Here is a 15,462-nt window from a genome sequence, read left to right on the forward strand (position 1 = left end):
AGCGCTGTGGTGTGTGCTGGCATACTCTCTCTCTGTCTCCCCAAAGGACTTTGTGGGGTCCTGTCCTCAGTCTGAGCATTCCCTGTGTGTGTGCGGTGTGTCGGTACGGCTGTGTCGACATGTTTGATGAGGAGGGTTACGTGGAGGCGGAGCAGGGGCAGATACATGTGGTGTCGCCCCCGACGGGGCCGACACCTGATTGGATGGATATGTGGAAGGTCTTAACCGACAGTGTCAACTCCTTACATAAAAGGTTTGATGACGCAGCAGCCTTGGGACAGCCGGGGTCTCAGCCCGCGCCTGCCCAGGCGACTCAGAAGCCGTCAGGGGCTCATAAATGCCCGCTGGCTCTGATGGTAGACACAGATGTCGACACGGAGTCTGACTCCAGTGTAGATGAGGATGAGACAAATGTACAGTCTACAAAAGCCATCCGATGCATGATTACTGCAATGAAACATGTATTGCACATTTCTGATATTAACCCGGTTACCACCAAAAGGGGTATTATGTTTGGGGAGAAAAAGCAGCCAGTGACTTTTCCCCCATCTGATGAATTAAATGATTTGTGTGAAGAAGCGTGGAGTTCCCCTGATAAGAAACTAGTGATTTCTAAGAGGTTACTGATGGCGTACCCTTTCCCGCCAACGGATAGGTTACGTTGGGAAACATCCCCTAGGGTGGACAAGGCGCTCACACGCTTATCTAAAAGGGTGGCACTGCCGTCTCAGGATACGGCCGCCCTAAAGGATCCTGCGGATATAAAGCAGGAAGCTATCCTGAAGTCTGTGTATACACACTCTGGTACTCTACTGAGACCTGCTATTGCTTCAGCCTGGATGTATAGTGCTGCAGCAGCATGGACTGATACCCTGTCAGACAACATTGATTCCCTCGACAGGGATACTATTTTGCTAACCATCGAACATATAAAAGACGTCATCTTATATATGCGGGATGCACAGAGGGACATTTGCCTGCTGGCATCTAGAATTAATGCAATGTCCATTTCTGCCAGGAGAGTATTATGGACTCGGCAGTGGACAGGTGATGCTGATTCTAAAAAACACATGGAGGTTTTGTCTTATAAGGGTGAGGAACTATTTGAGGACGGTCTCTCGGACCTCGTATCCACAGCAACTGCTGGGAAGTCGACTTTTTTGCCTCAGGTTCCTTCACAGCCTAAGAAAGCACCGTATTATCAAATGCAGTCCTTTCTGCCTCAGAAAGGCAAGCGGGTCAGAGGAGCATCCTTTCTGGCCAGAGGCAAGGGTAGAGGAAAGAAGCTGCACGAGGCAGCCAGTTCCCAGGAACAAAAATCCTCCCCTGCTTCCACTAAGTCCACCGCATGACGTTGGGGCTCCACAGGCGGAGCCAGGTGCGGTGGGGGCGCGTCTCCGAAACTTTAGCACCCAGTGGGTTCGCTCACAAGTGGATCTATGGGCTGTACAAATTGTATCTCAGGGATACAAGCTGGAGTTCGAGGCGACTCCCCCTCGCCGTTACCTCAAATCAGCCTTGCCAGCTGCTCCCAGGGAAAGGGAGGTAGTACTGGCGGCAATTCACAAGCTGTACCTCCAGCAGGTGATAATCAAGGTCCCCCTCCTTCAACAGGGCAGGGGTTACTATTCCACAATGTTTGTGGTACCGAAACCGGACGGTTCAGTGAGACCCATCCTGAATTTAAAATCCTTGAACACTTATATAAAGAAGTTCAAGTTCAAAATGGAATCGCTCAGGGCGGTTATTGCAAGCCTGGAAGAGGGGAATTTTATGGTGTCGCTGGACATCAAGGATGCTTACTTGCATGTCCCCATTTTCCCACCTCACCAGGAGTACCTCAGATTTGTGGTACAGAACTGTCCTTACCAATTCCAGACGTTGCCGTTTGGTCTCTCCACGGCTCCGAGAATATTTACCAAGGTAATGGCCGAAATGATGATACTCCTTCGAAGAAAGGGAGTTATAATTATCCCGTACTTGGACGATCTCCTCATAAAGGCGAGGTCCAAAGAGCAGTTGTTGGTCAGCGTAGCACTCTCTCAGGAAGTGTTGCAACAGCACGGCTGGATTCTGAATATCCCAAAGTCGCAGCTGATCCCTACGACGCGTCTGCTTTTCCTGGGAATGATTCTGGACACAGAACAGAAGAAGGTGTTTCTCCCGTGGGAGAAGGCCCAGGAATTGTCATCTCTGGTCAGGGACCTCCTGAAACCAAAACAGGTGTCGGTGCATCACTGCACGCGAGTCCTGGGAAAGATGGTGGCTTCTTACGAAGCAATTCCCTTCGGCAGGTTCCATGCAAGGATCTTTCAGTGGGATCTGTTGGACAAATGGTCCGGATCGCATCTTCAGATGCATCGGTTGATCACCCTGTCCCCAAGGGCCAGGGTGTCTCTGCTGTGGTGGCTGCAGAGTGCTCATCTTCTCGAGGGACGCAGGTTCGGCATACAGGACTGGATCCTGGTGACCACGGATGCAAGCCTCCGAGGATGGGGGGCAGTCACTCAGGGAAGAAACTTCCAAGGACAGTGGTCAAGTCTGGAGACTTCTCTACACATAAATATATTGGAACTAAGGGCCATCTACAACGCCCTGAGTCAAGCAGAGCCCCTGCTTCAAAACCAATCTGTCCTGATTCAGTCAGACAACATCACGGCGGTCGCCCATGTAAACTGCCAGGGCGGCACAAGAAGCAGGATGGCAATGGCAGAAGCCACAAGGATTCTTCGATGGGCGGAGGATCACGGCAAGCACTGTCAGCAGTGTTCATTCCGGGAGTGGACAACTGGGAAGCAGACTTCCTCAGCAGGCACGACCTCCACCCGGGAGAGTGGGGACTTCATCAAGAAGTCTTCACACAGATTGTAAACCGTTCGGAACTGCCACAAGTGGACATGTTGGCGTCCTGCCTCAACAAAAAGCTAAAAAAATATTGCGCCAGGTCACGGGACCCTCAGGCGATAGCTGTGGACGCACTAGTGTCACCGTGGGTGTACCAGTCGGTTTATGTGTTCCCTCCTCTTCCTCTCATACCCAAGGTACTGAGGATAGTAAGAAAGAGAGGAGTAAGAACTATACTCATCGTTCCGGATTGGCCAAGAAGAACTTGGTACCCAGAACTACAAGAAATGATCTCAGAGGACCCATGGCCTCTGCCTCTCAGACAGGACCTGTTACAGCAGGGGCCCTGTCTGTTCCGAGGCTTACCGCGGCTGCGTTTGACGGCATGGCGGTTGAACGCCGGATCCTAGCGGAAAAGGGCATTCCGGATGAAGTTATTCCTACGCTGATAAAGGCTAGGAAAGACGTGACAGCAAAACATTATCACCGTATATGGCGAAAATATGTTGCTTGGTGTGAGGCCAGGAAGGCCCCTACAGAGGAATTCCAGCTGGGTCGATTCCTGCACTTCCTACAGTCAGGAGTGACTATGGGCCTGAAATTAGGATCCATAAAGGTCCAGATTTCGGCCCTGTCTATTTTCTTTCAAAAAGAACTGGCTTCACTGCCTGAAGTTCAGACGTTTGTTAAGGGAGTGCTGCATATTCAGCCCCCTTTTGTGCCTCCAGTGGCACCTTGGGATCTTAACGTTGTGTTGGATTTCCTGAAATCACACTGGTTTGAGCCACTTAAGACCGTGGAGCTAAAGTATCTCACGTGGAAGGTGGTCATGCTGTTGGCCTTGGCTTCAGCTAGGCGTGTGTCAGAATTGGCGGCTTTGTCATGTAAAAGCCCGTATCTGATCTTCCACATGGGCAGGGCAGAATTGAGGACTCGTCCCCTATTTCTCCCAAAGGTGGTATCAGCGTTTCATTTGAACCAACCTATTGTGGTGCCTGCGGCTACTCGGGACTTGGAGGCTTCCAAGTTGCTGGACGTAGTCAGGGCTTTGAAAATCTATGTAGCCAGGACGGCTGGAGTCAGGAAAACGGACTTGCTGTTTATCCTGCATGCACCCAACAAACTGGGTGCTCCGGCTTCAAAGCAAACTATTGCGCGCTGGATCTGTAACACGATTCAGCAAGCTCATTTTGCGGCAGGGTTGCCGCATCCTAAATCGGTAAAAGCCCATTCCACAAGGAAGGTGGGCTCTTCTTGGGCGGCTGCCCGAGTGGTCTCGGCTTTACAGCTTTGCCGAGCTGCTACTTGGTCGGGTTCAAACACATTTGCTAAGTTCTACAAGTTTGATACCCTGGCTGAGGAGGACCTTGCCTTTGCTCATTCGGTGCTGCAGAGTCATCCGCACTCTCCCGCCCGTTTGGGAGCTTTGGTATAATCCCCATGGTCCTTACGGAGTTCCCAGCATCCACTAGGATGTCAGAGAAAATAAGAATTTACTCACCAGTAATTCTATTTCTCGTAGTTCGTAGTGGATGCTGGGCGCCCGTCCCAAGTGCGGACTCTCTGCAATACATGTATATAGTTATTGCTTAACTAAAGGGTTATTGTTATGAGCCATCTGTTACTGAGGCTCAGTTGTTGTTCATACTGTTAACTGGGTATGGTTATCACAAGTAGTACAGTGTGATTGGTGTGGCTGGTATGAGTCTTACCCTGGATTCCAAATCCTTTCCTTGTTGTGTCAGCTCTTCTGGGCACAGTTTCCTTAACTGAGGTCTGGAGGAGGGGCATAGAGGGAGGAGCCAGTGCACACCAGATAGTACCTAATCTTTCTTTTAGAGTACCCAGTCTCCTGCGGAGCCCGTCTATTCCCCATGGTCCTTACGGAGTTCCCAGCATCCACTACGGACTACGAGAAATAGAATTACCGGTGAGTAAATTCTTATTTTTTTAACGTGCTGCTCCCTTTCTCTGGAATTCTTTACCTCTTGTCCTCAGACTCTCCACCTCTCTACAGAACTTCAAACGGGCTCTTAAGACCCACTTCTTTACCAAACCCAGTCAAATCTCATCCTAACCCTCTGTCCCACGCTCGGTCTACCCCATCTGTGTCACCCCTGTCTGTCTACCACTCCCCTTTAGAATGTAAGCTCTCACGAGTAGGGCCCTCCCTCATGTGCTTATCCTTTTCTTACTTTATTAATCCTCAACTGCCCAAATCCCGCAGTTTTTTGGCCACCTTGAAACTTATCTCTATGTCGTCTACTGGTGTAGTTATGCTTAGTTACCCTGTACTTGTCTTATATTGTCTTCAACTGTAAGTCACTGTTTTCCTGTTTTGATAATGTGCATACGTACTCTGTAATTGGGCGCTGCGGAACCCTTGTGGCGCCATAAAATAAAGGATAATAATAATAATAATAATAATAATAATAATAATACCACACTTGCATTCCAAGATATATATTACATACTTGCTGTTGAACGTAATGAAAGTGCTAATTCTTTCTTTTTTATTACTGCTCTTAGATACAACCTCTGTGATTTTTCTATCTGTTTTACAGATTATACACATGGGGCAGTCACCACATCTTTGAAATCCCTGTGCTAAAATAGAAATATTCTTTCTAGGTACTAATGCAGTGCTGCTTACTAGGAGCTCTCTTGTATACAAATGAAGGGGATTCAGAAATATAATCCTTCAAGCCGGGGTCTCCATACAGGACTCCCCAATGTTTCTTAATGAATCGTTCCAAATCCCTATACTGATTGCTATATTTAGTAATAAAAGGGACTCTACATTTTCCATCTAGACCGGTAGTCCTCTTGGATGTAAGGATAGTAGATCAATTCATTTTTCTGCATTTCTCAATTGTCTTATCCAGTGACTCGTCTTTATATCCCTTATCAATAAATTTTATTGTCGCATGTCTGTTACTTGTGCATCAAACACCTCTATATTGGTACAATTACGGCACAATCTCTGGAATTGGCTATTAGGTATGCTGGAAATCCAATTAATATGATGGTTACTGTTAAAGCCAATATAGGAGTTGCAATCCGTTGGCTTCGTATAGTTACTTGTACAAATATGGTTCTCATCAACATAAATAGTCCAAACAATTTATACAGACATCGCTAATTTGGAAGGTAAGTTTTATATTACAATTGTTATTGTTCAATCGTTCACAAAACGAATCTAGTGAGGGTCTGTCCCCCCTCCAGATGAATTTTATATTGTCTATGTAGCAACTGTATTGTAGCAGGCTGGCACCCGCCTGCCAATCCGCCCACACCGCTGACTCCTCCCAATGTGCTATGAACAGATTGGCAAAGCTAGGTGCAAGCCTGGTACCCATCGCAGTGCCAGTGCCCTGCAAGTAAAAGTCACCTCCTTACCAAAAAAAGTTGTTTTTCAAGATCATAAAGATACCCTCTAATATGAACTGTCTATGTAGGGCATTATAATTACTCTTGTCGAGATGGATGGAATTTTGTGCCCTCTATGCCTTGTTCGTGTTGATCATTAATATACAAAGCTGCTACATCAGAAGTCACCAATAGGTCGCCTGGTTCCCATTCAATGGTGGATAATTTATTAATAATAGATATAGGGGGGAATTCAAATGTTTGAAAAGTCAGCTGCGTGTCTGTTTTTTCCTATCTAATAAAGAGGAAAAAAACAGACACCCAACCGACTTTTCAAACATTTGAATTCCCCCCATAGTATCTTTCAAGTAGGATTTAGTTTCTACCACCAATGGCTGCAGTTGATGATCCAAAGAACAGGACAAATGAGAGGTAACAGAGTTAACCCCTGCCACGAAAGGGCGGCCTGGGGGATTACTTAGGCTTTTATGCACTCTAGGTCGACATATAGTACCGGTATAGAGAGATTATCTATCCTTATGTATGAAGCAATATCCTCTGTAATGGTATTATTCATGGTATACAGATTTAAGAAAACCTCTAGTTTTTTAGTAACCATCTCAGTGGGGTCTCCTCGCAGTCTTCTATATGTGTTTTGGTTAGCTAATTGACCCATTATCTCCGCATGGTAATCATTCCCCTTATCTGCCGGTTTTACCACTATTTGGTCATTTTCTTTTTTACCTTTTATTTGCTTCTCTCTGTGTTTTATTGAGGTTTGTATGTTTAGATGGTTTAATACTGTCTATTCCAAATCCTCTTTAACTAGTTTTTCAAATGTGTCTATAAAACAACCTTTTCATGGTGAGGGAAAAATGCAGATTTTTTTCTAAATACTTTAACTGAAGGATCATAGTTCTTATTCTCTGTGTTATACTTTTGTTGCTCTGAAAAATGACAGCGATGTCATCGACGCCGGCTTCCGCAGTGATTCTCCAATAGACATCCTGTTCCGACTCTCGACAGTTGGCACTGGCAATCCAGGGACAGACAGTGTCCTCAGAGTCTGCCCAAAAGACGTGATGCAGCGTGCAGCTGCAGCATCCAGAGACCCAAAAGCTGTAAAATTGTAGCAGCCCAGGGGGGCAGCTGCCCAGCCCGCCACTGGTTGTGAGATATAGGAAGGTAGAAGAACCTTTAGAATCCTGTATGATTATATATAGAACCCCCCAGCTGTTTATCACTGCTGATACATTTATGTAAGACTTTCTGGAGATGTATCAAACATTGGGGGTGGGAAAATTATCCCCAACAATTTTCCTTTTCAATTCAAGCTCCTGCAGTTTCCTGTAAGTGGCTGCTTTGCTATGACGATCAACAAGTCGCAGGGGCAAACACTCAGGGCTGCAGGACCAGCTGCTTCTCCCAAGTACAGCTATATGTGGCTTGCCCCAAGCGTCTTTTTGTGTTAATCCCCGAAGGAAGAAATTTTGTGATCAACGTGTACAATATACAATATACATTACAATATTAGATGTCACCACTAGCCGTTTCGCTGAGCAATAACAGATATCCACATGAGCGAAGCGCGGGCAAACACTGATCTCAATTTAAAAGCATTGAATCCATTGTAAGAAACCCCTGGCACCTTTTGAGGAAGGACTTTGGGGGTAATTCAGACCTGATCGATCGATAGCGTTTTTTGCAGCGTGTCGCACGGGTACAAAGCGGATCACCGATCCATGATGGGTTTGTGCGAAGAATCCATTTGCACGGGCGATCGCAAGGTGATTGACAGGAAGAAGGCGTTTTCTGGGAGTGTTTACAAAAACGCAGGCGTGTCCAGGCGTTTGCAGGGTGGGTGTCTGACGTCAATTCCGGTCCCGGACAGGCTGAAGTGATCGCAGCGGCTGAGTAAGTCCTGGGCAACACAGAAACAGCACAAAATCTTTTCGTACCGCTCGGCTGCACATGCGTTCACACACTTGTACAGCTAAAATACACTCCCATGTAGGAGGCGACTATGCGTTCGCAGGACTGCAAAAAAACCCTAGCGAGCGATCAGGTCTGAATTACCCCCATCATTTTAAAGAACGTCATCCCAGAAAATCCCTTTTTCATATATAGACGGACTCCTAATTTAAAAAAAAAAAGACAACAGGATTAGGGGAACACATGCATTACATGGTTGACCACACATTCACTCTCAAATCATTGTAAGGAGAAGCATAATTGTTCCGTAAAAGACATTAATAAATTTTTAGCGATACAAAATGTATGAATCAATTGGAGCAGCAGAACCGATGAGGCCAATCTCCCAAAAGCAGAGATGCGGGGGATATATAAATTGAAATCTCTAGCACCGAATGGCCTGAATCAAGACTTTCAATTGCAGTGGGTTTGGTAAAAAGGCGATATGTTATTACTGATCCCAGTATTCTCATTTATATCCTTTTAGACAAACATTTTTATTTATATACACAATATTTTAGATATCTATAAAGGTATTTTATTGCCAGATTGCCCCCTATCCTCAGTCCTCTTGAGATACATGCAACTTATATTTAAAATAGAATTTATCCTCAATTTTAAATCACAGTGTTCTTTAATATTATTTCATGCATACTCTACTGTATTTTAACAGTATTTTTTACTTTAGAAATCCATGTTTCAAATTGTTATTTGCTTTTCAGGGACTTTGGAAAATACCTTCATTAAAGGAAGTCCTGTGCTCCCATTGTGTTCCAATTACCGGTGGCAGAGCCGTAACTACATGTGTGCCAGGTGTGCGCTCTAGGGGCGCAACTGCCCACATTCTAAGTCAGCTGCTTGTAATGAGTCAAACTGAGTCATTACAAGCCGCCTGTGTGCGCCAGAGGAGAGGAGCAGCTCCAGAGGCAGCGGGGAAGGAGGAGGAGGGAGGGGGAGGAGGGAGCCGCGGCCGCGCTATGTATTTGTTAGCGGCGCCGCTGCAGCTGTCCCTCTCCTTCCACATAGGCTGTCCGCCGCCGCTGTGAATGCTGGGATGCGCTTCTCTCATCCCAGCATTCACAGCGGCGGCGGCCAGCCAATGCGGAAGGAGAGGGACAGCTGCATGTGGCGTCGCTACCAATTATAGTGCGCTGCTGCGGCTCCCTCCTCCCCCTCCCTCCTCCTCCTTCACCGAGGAGCCTGACTGCCTGAGCCAGCGGAGAGATGGTAAGTATCTATCTATCTATCTATCTATCTATCTATCTATCTATCTATCTATCTATCTATCTATCTATCCTGTCTACCTAATGTGTAAAAAGAGGACTGGCTGCCATAATGTGTAAAAGGGGCTCTACCTGGTGTAGTGGCGCTACTGTGCACCGTAATATGAATTGGTATTATTTTGTGGCTACACCCCTTCCCCATGAAGCCACACCCTTATATTTTTTATGCACGCCTACGGCGTGCACTGCTTCTATTTTACATTAAGGGGGGCACCAATGCTATTTCTTGCACACAGCGCTAAAATGTCTAGTTACGGCACTGACCGGAAGTGACATCTGAATAAAAGCTGGGCTGATCGGAACGTTACTTCCAGTCTGTGTGATCCAAATGCGTTCCACGGACCTGGAAATTAGCGGGATTATTTACAAGCGGCAATTGAACATTGGCCACACTGGGGAGTGTACATGGGGAGCGTCAAACTCATATTAGGATGTGTAAGAAAAGAGTTATTGGAAGCCGCATACCGAAAGTACGAAGCCGTGGCTACCGTTTTTTTGTTTTTTTTTTAAACGTGATTTTAGGTCCATTTGTACGATTGCGCGATATGTTCATAATAGGAAATGCACATTGTGTTATACAGGTAATGATGTAAAGTGTAAAACTATTTATGGCACTGCAGAATTCTAATTTTGACCTTCTGGCCTGAAAATATGCCTGACCCGACGTCCACCGCTGGTGAGACAAAAAGACATTGTTCCCCTGTTCCCCCACCGGTGCCGCAGCCACCGGGAGCGGGGCTGGCGGGGCGGCCGTTCTGGCCGAGGACAAGAGCGGCGCAAAAGTCTGCGCGATGCTATAAGCCCAAGAAATGGTGGACTGCCCCTGTCCCCCGAGCACGGAGGAGAACAAGGGAGCCACCGCCGGCACGACCGCGGGGCAAACGCGGCACGCGAGTCCCGTGCCCCATGGGAGGTTCGCAAACCACCCGTCGGAAGCAAGGCCCGGAAGGTGCCGAGCTGACGGGTAACACGGCATATACGTAATGCTGCAATAAACTCCGCCTGACCCGCCTGCGCCGCGACCTACTCCTACCCCGAGAATTGGTTTTAGCACAATATACCGGAGCCGTCATAACTCGAAAAACCCAGCGCACCATACAAATGATCAGCCCGTACACCGCGGGTGACAGACAGCTCGTTTTTCGCCTGCGCTCGCAGGGGGGGGGGGGGGGGGGGGTCAATTGAGCCGCGGCCGGGCCCCCAGCCAGGGAGCGGCCCGGGGCTCACGTCCACGGGTGGCGGAACTACTAAGCGACGCGTGTGTAATCCCATTGGGGGGTGAAGCCATGGGCCCAACCATGTCAGGAGAGGCCTGGTGGCCCGTTCCTCCGCGGTCGGACGCAGAGTGTCCCTGTGCGACGGCCCTTGCAAGGTCCGGCGGCGGAACTACCCATTAGCAGTGGCAGAGAGGGCGAGTCGCACCGCCCCGCCGCGGGAGCGCGCCACCCGGCCCTGAACTGGGACATTACCACCAGGCACGGTGGGAGAAGGCCTCATATGAGCTCCCCTGGTGCGGACGTGCAATATATTCGCACGCGCGCGCTGCACGGATTCACCGCGTCCGGCAGGCGAGCGACCCCCTGCCCGTCCAGTGGAGAGGGGAATGTGACCCAGAGATATACAGGGGGCTGCCCCCACTGGTTAGGACCTTATTATGTGCAGAACACGCGCGCTGCCAGGACACCTAAAGATATACAGGGTGCTAGAGATATACAGGGGGGGAGGAGCTGCCCCCCTGGTTAGGGCCGTATTAGGTGCTGCACGGACACCCCATGTCCGGCAGCCGCGCGACCCCCCAGTGGAGCGAGTACTGATGTGGCGTACAGGGATCGAACCCCCGGCGGAGGAAAGCCGCCGGCCAGCCGGGAGGGAGCGCTGTCCCGTTCTCACAGAACTAGCGCGCCCGCCAGCCGTCCCGACCGGCGGGTGCAGGGACAGAACAACCCGTCCCCTGCAAGCCGCCGCAGCAGCCCCACGGCCCCCCCGCGCTCCGCCCACCGCCGCGGCTAGCGTCGGGAACGGAGACAGGAGATCGTGGGCATCGGGGAGCACGGGCAGGCGGCCGAGCTCGGCTGCGCACTCCAGGTGCCTCCCGCACCCCAGCCACAGCAGGCCAGCGCCGGCCCGGCTGGACCTCGTGGAGTCCAGGAGCCGAGCAGGTAGGCCAGCGCTGCGCCTGGGTCTGAAAGCGGTAGATATAATGAATGTGAAAAAGGGGGTGAGGAAGTAGGGGAAAAGGAGGTAGAACAGAAGTAGAATTAGCAGAAGATACAGAGAGAAGTACAGATAAAGAGAGCAGAGCTAAAGAGGAGAGGATAAAAGATGCAGTAATAAAAACACTGTAAAAGCATCTGTACTCAACAGTTCCACGGAAAACGCTGGAAGAGATAGGATGTCCTGGGTCTGAAGACTATATATATGTCAGACCGGCCCATATGCAGAATCCAGCCAATCACAATCCGGGCAGTTTTCCTTCCGTTCCTCCCACAAAAACTGTAACCCCTTCCATGCTAGAGTGATGCATTAAGAGGCGCGCAGCAGGCACAGCCGGTGAGTTTATGCTGTTTCGGCCATATTATATGACCTACGCAGTCTTTTATATCCTTTTAGACAAACATTTTTATTTATATACACAATATTTTAGATATCTATAAAGGTATTTTATTGCCAGATTGCCCCCTATCCTCAGTCCTCTTGAGATACATGCAACTTATATTTAAAATAGAATTTATCCTCAATTTTAAATCACAGTGTTCTTTAATATTATTTCATGCATACTCTACTGTATTTTAACAGTATTTTTTACTTTAGAAATCCATGTTTCAAATTGTTATTTGCTTTTCAGGGACTTTGGAAAATACCTTCATTAAAGGAAGTCCTGTGCTCCCATTGTGTTCCAATTACCGGTGGCAGAGCCGTAACTACGTGTGTGCCAGGTGTGCGCTCTAGGGGCGCAACTGCCCACATTCTAAGTCAGCTGCTTGTAATGAGTCAAACTGAGTCATTACAAGCCGCCTGTGTGCGCCAGAGGAGAGGAGCAGCTCCAGAGGCAGCGGGGAAGGAGGAGGAGGGAGGGGGAGGAGGGAGCCGCGGCAGCGCTATGTATTTGTTAGCGGCGCCGCTGCAGCTGTCCCTCTCCTTCCACATAGGCTGTCCGCCGCCGCTGTGAATGCTGGGATGCGCTTCTCTCATCCCAGCATTCACAGCGGCGGCGGCCAGCCAATGCGGAAGGAGAGGGACAGCTGCATGTGGCGTCGCTACCAATTATAGTGCGCTGCTGCGGCTCCCTCCTCCCCCTCCCTCCTCCTCCTTCTCCCCTGCCTCTGGAGCTGCCAGCACCGAGGAGCCTGACTGCCTGAGCCAGCGGAGAGATGGTAAGTATCTATCTATCTATCTATCTATCTATCTATCTATCTATCTATCTATCTATCCTGTCTACCTAATGTGTAAAAAGAGGACTGGCTGCCATAATGTGTAAAAGGGGCTCTACCTGGTGTAGTGGCGCTACTGTGCACCGTAATATGAATTGGTATTATTTTGTGGCTACACCCCTTCCCCTTGAAGCCACACCCTTATATTTTTTATGCACGCCTACGGCGTGCACTGCTTCTATTTTACATTAAGGGGGGCACCAATGCTATTTCTTGCACACAGCGCTAAAATGTCTAGTTACGGCACTGACCGGAAGTGACATCTGAATAAAAGCTGGGCTGATCGGAACGTTACTTCCAGTCTGTGTGATCCAAATGCGTTCCACGGACCTGGAAATTAGCGGGATTATTTACAAGCGGCAATTGAACATTGGCCACACTGGGGAGTGTACATGGGAAGCGTCAGACTCATATTAGGATGTGTAAGAAAAGAGTTATTGGAAGCCGCATACCGAAAGTACGAAGCCGTGGCTACCGTTTTTTTGTTTTTTTTTAAACGTGATTTTAGGTCCATTTGTACGATTGCGCGATATGTTCATATTAGGAAATGCACATTGTGTTATACAGGTAATGATGTAAAGTGTAAAACTATTTATGGCACTGCAGAATTCTAATTTTGACCTTCTGGCCTGAAAATGAAGAGATTTAAAACCCCATCACTCTCTGCCACACTGCCTTGAAAAAGAGTACTGTACCTACCCGAAACGCGTTGGAGGCTGTCGAGGGAGTGATTGGCTGATGAGCCTCGGAGAACCTGCATTCCAGATCTTTGCTGCACGTAAAGCCGTGGATGAGGTTCCGCTCCGTTGATTGTAGTTAAACGCCTCGGTGGAACAATCTCTGGTAAAGTCTCCATTGCTTACCACAACCTGATGTGACTTTAAAGTTTCTATTTTATTCATTGGAAGATATGAGAAATGTGAAGTTGTTGTTACATATTACACTATTGTGGAAATGTATTTTTCCCGCATGTGGAGGTGATACCGTATTAAGACGTTTTTATCGTGGGAAGAGGACGGCTATAGATGACTGTCGATTGACTGTACCCTGTGTTAGAGGGAAGTAATTAATGTTTTTAGTCGCACGTGTGTGTGTGTGTGTGTGTGTGTGTGTGTGTGTGTGTGTGTGTGTATTTTTTACTCATATGGATGGTAACCATTAAATTGGTTATATTAATTTGTTATATACTAGTGCCAGGACCACCTCCTAATTATTTTATCTTTCAGTATTATTGGTTCTAGAATGGAACCAGCAGATATATCCGGGCAGCTCTGTATTGTTTGGAGCGCTTATAGGGCCTGATTCAGACCTGATCGCAGCAGCAAATTTGTTAGCAGTTGGACAAAACCATGTGCACTGCAGGGGGAAGGGGGAGGGGGGGGGGGCAGATGTAACTTGTGCAGAGAGAGTTAGATTTGGGTGGGGTGTGTTCAAACTAGAATCTAAATTGCAGTGTAAAAATAAAGCAGCCAGTATTTACCCTGCACAGAAACATAACAACCCACCCAAATCTAACTCTCTCTGCACATGTTATATCTGCCTCCCCTGCAGTGCACATGGTTTTGCCCAACTGCTAACAAATTTGCTGCTGCGATCAACTCTGAATTACCCCCATAGTGTTCATCCTCACCTATTTTGTATAATGAAACATATTTGCCACAAAACAAACAGAACCTATTGATGATTTTTAGCTAGTCCTAAATACTGTATCCTGATGACCCCAGTGACAGGATCAACATGACTCCCAACTTTTCCCTGGAGTGAAGAGGGACAGCCGGGTGGCCTTGCAGATAAGGGACGTGGCCTTGCGGGAATTCCGTTTCCACAAGCCACACCCACATTTTCCCCCGTCACTGTGGGGGGCATGCCCAGTGCTCTGTGAAGCTGCTGGCCCCACCCCCAGTCCCTCTCTCTTCTGTGAAAAAATACTGCATGCATGCGCAAGGCATCGATTCATCACTGCTCCACTAAGCAGTGCAGCAGGTGAGAGGGGGTCCTCCCAACTCCCCCAAAGCAGGACTCTGGGACAGCAGGACAGTGCCTTAAAATCGGGACTGTCCCCATAAAATCAGGCCTATTGGGTGCCATGGGTTGACCGTCGCATTTGTCCACTTGTTGAGCGGTTCGGTGCTTGGACTGCACAGACGGATACTTTGTGGCATCACTTGAGGCCCTATATTCTGATGAGAAGATGCAATCGGTGATTTCATTCACCAGCATATAGATAATGATCCTATTGTTTCTGGCGTCACGTACTCTGATATGCTAAGCTGACTGTGCCTGTGGAATCTACACTGTTATACCCCTTTCACATCTCCAATACCGGATCCCACCCAGGAATTGGAAACGGGTCCTTCCCAGGTGGGATCCGGCATTGGAGACTCTCCTACCCCTTTCGCTGGCTTCCAGACCCGGCAATATGCTGGGTCGGTTGCCATAGCGGCGGGGGACGGAGCCAGTGGTGGGGGCGGAGGTGGAGGCGGTGCTGGGAGATGAGCTCATGAGCTCATCTCTGCGCCGCCTCTCCCTATCTAGGAAACGGGTCCCGGGTCGCATCGACCCAG

Source organism: Pseudophryne corroboree, chromosome 9 (assembly GCF_028390025.1).
Source record: "Pseudophryne corroboree isolate aPseCor3 chromosome 9, aPseCor3.hap2, whole genome shotgun sequence".
NCBI lineage: Eukaryota > Metazoa > Chordata > Amphibia > Anura > Myobatrachidae > Pseudophryne > Pseudophryne corroboree.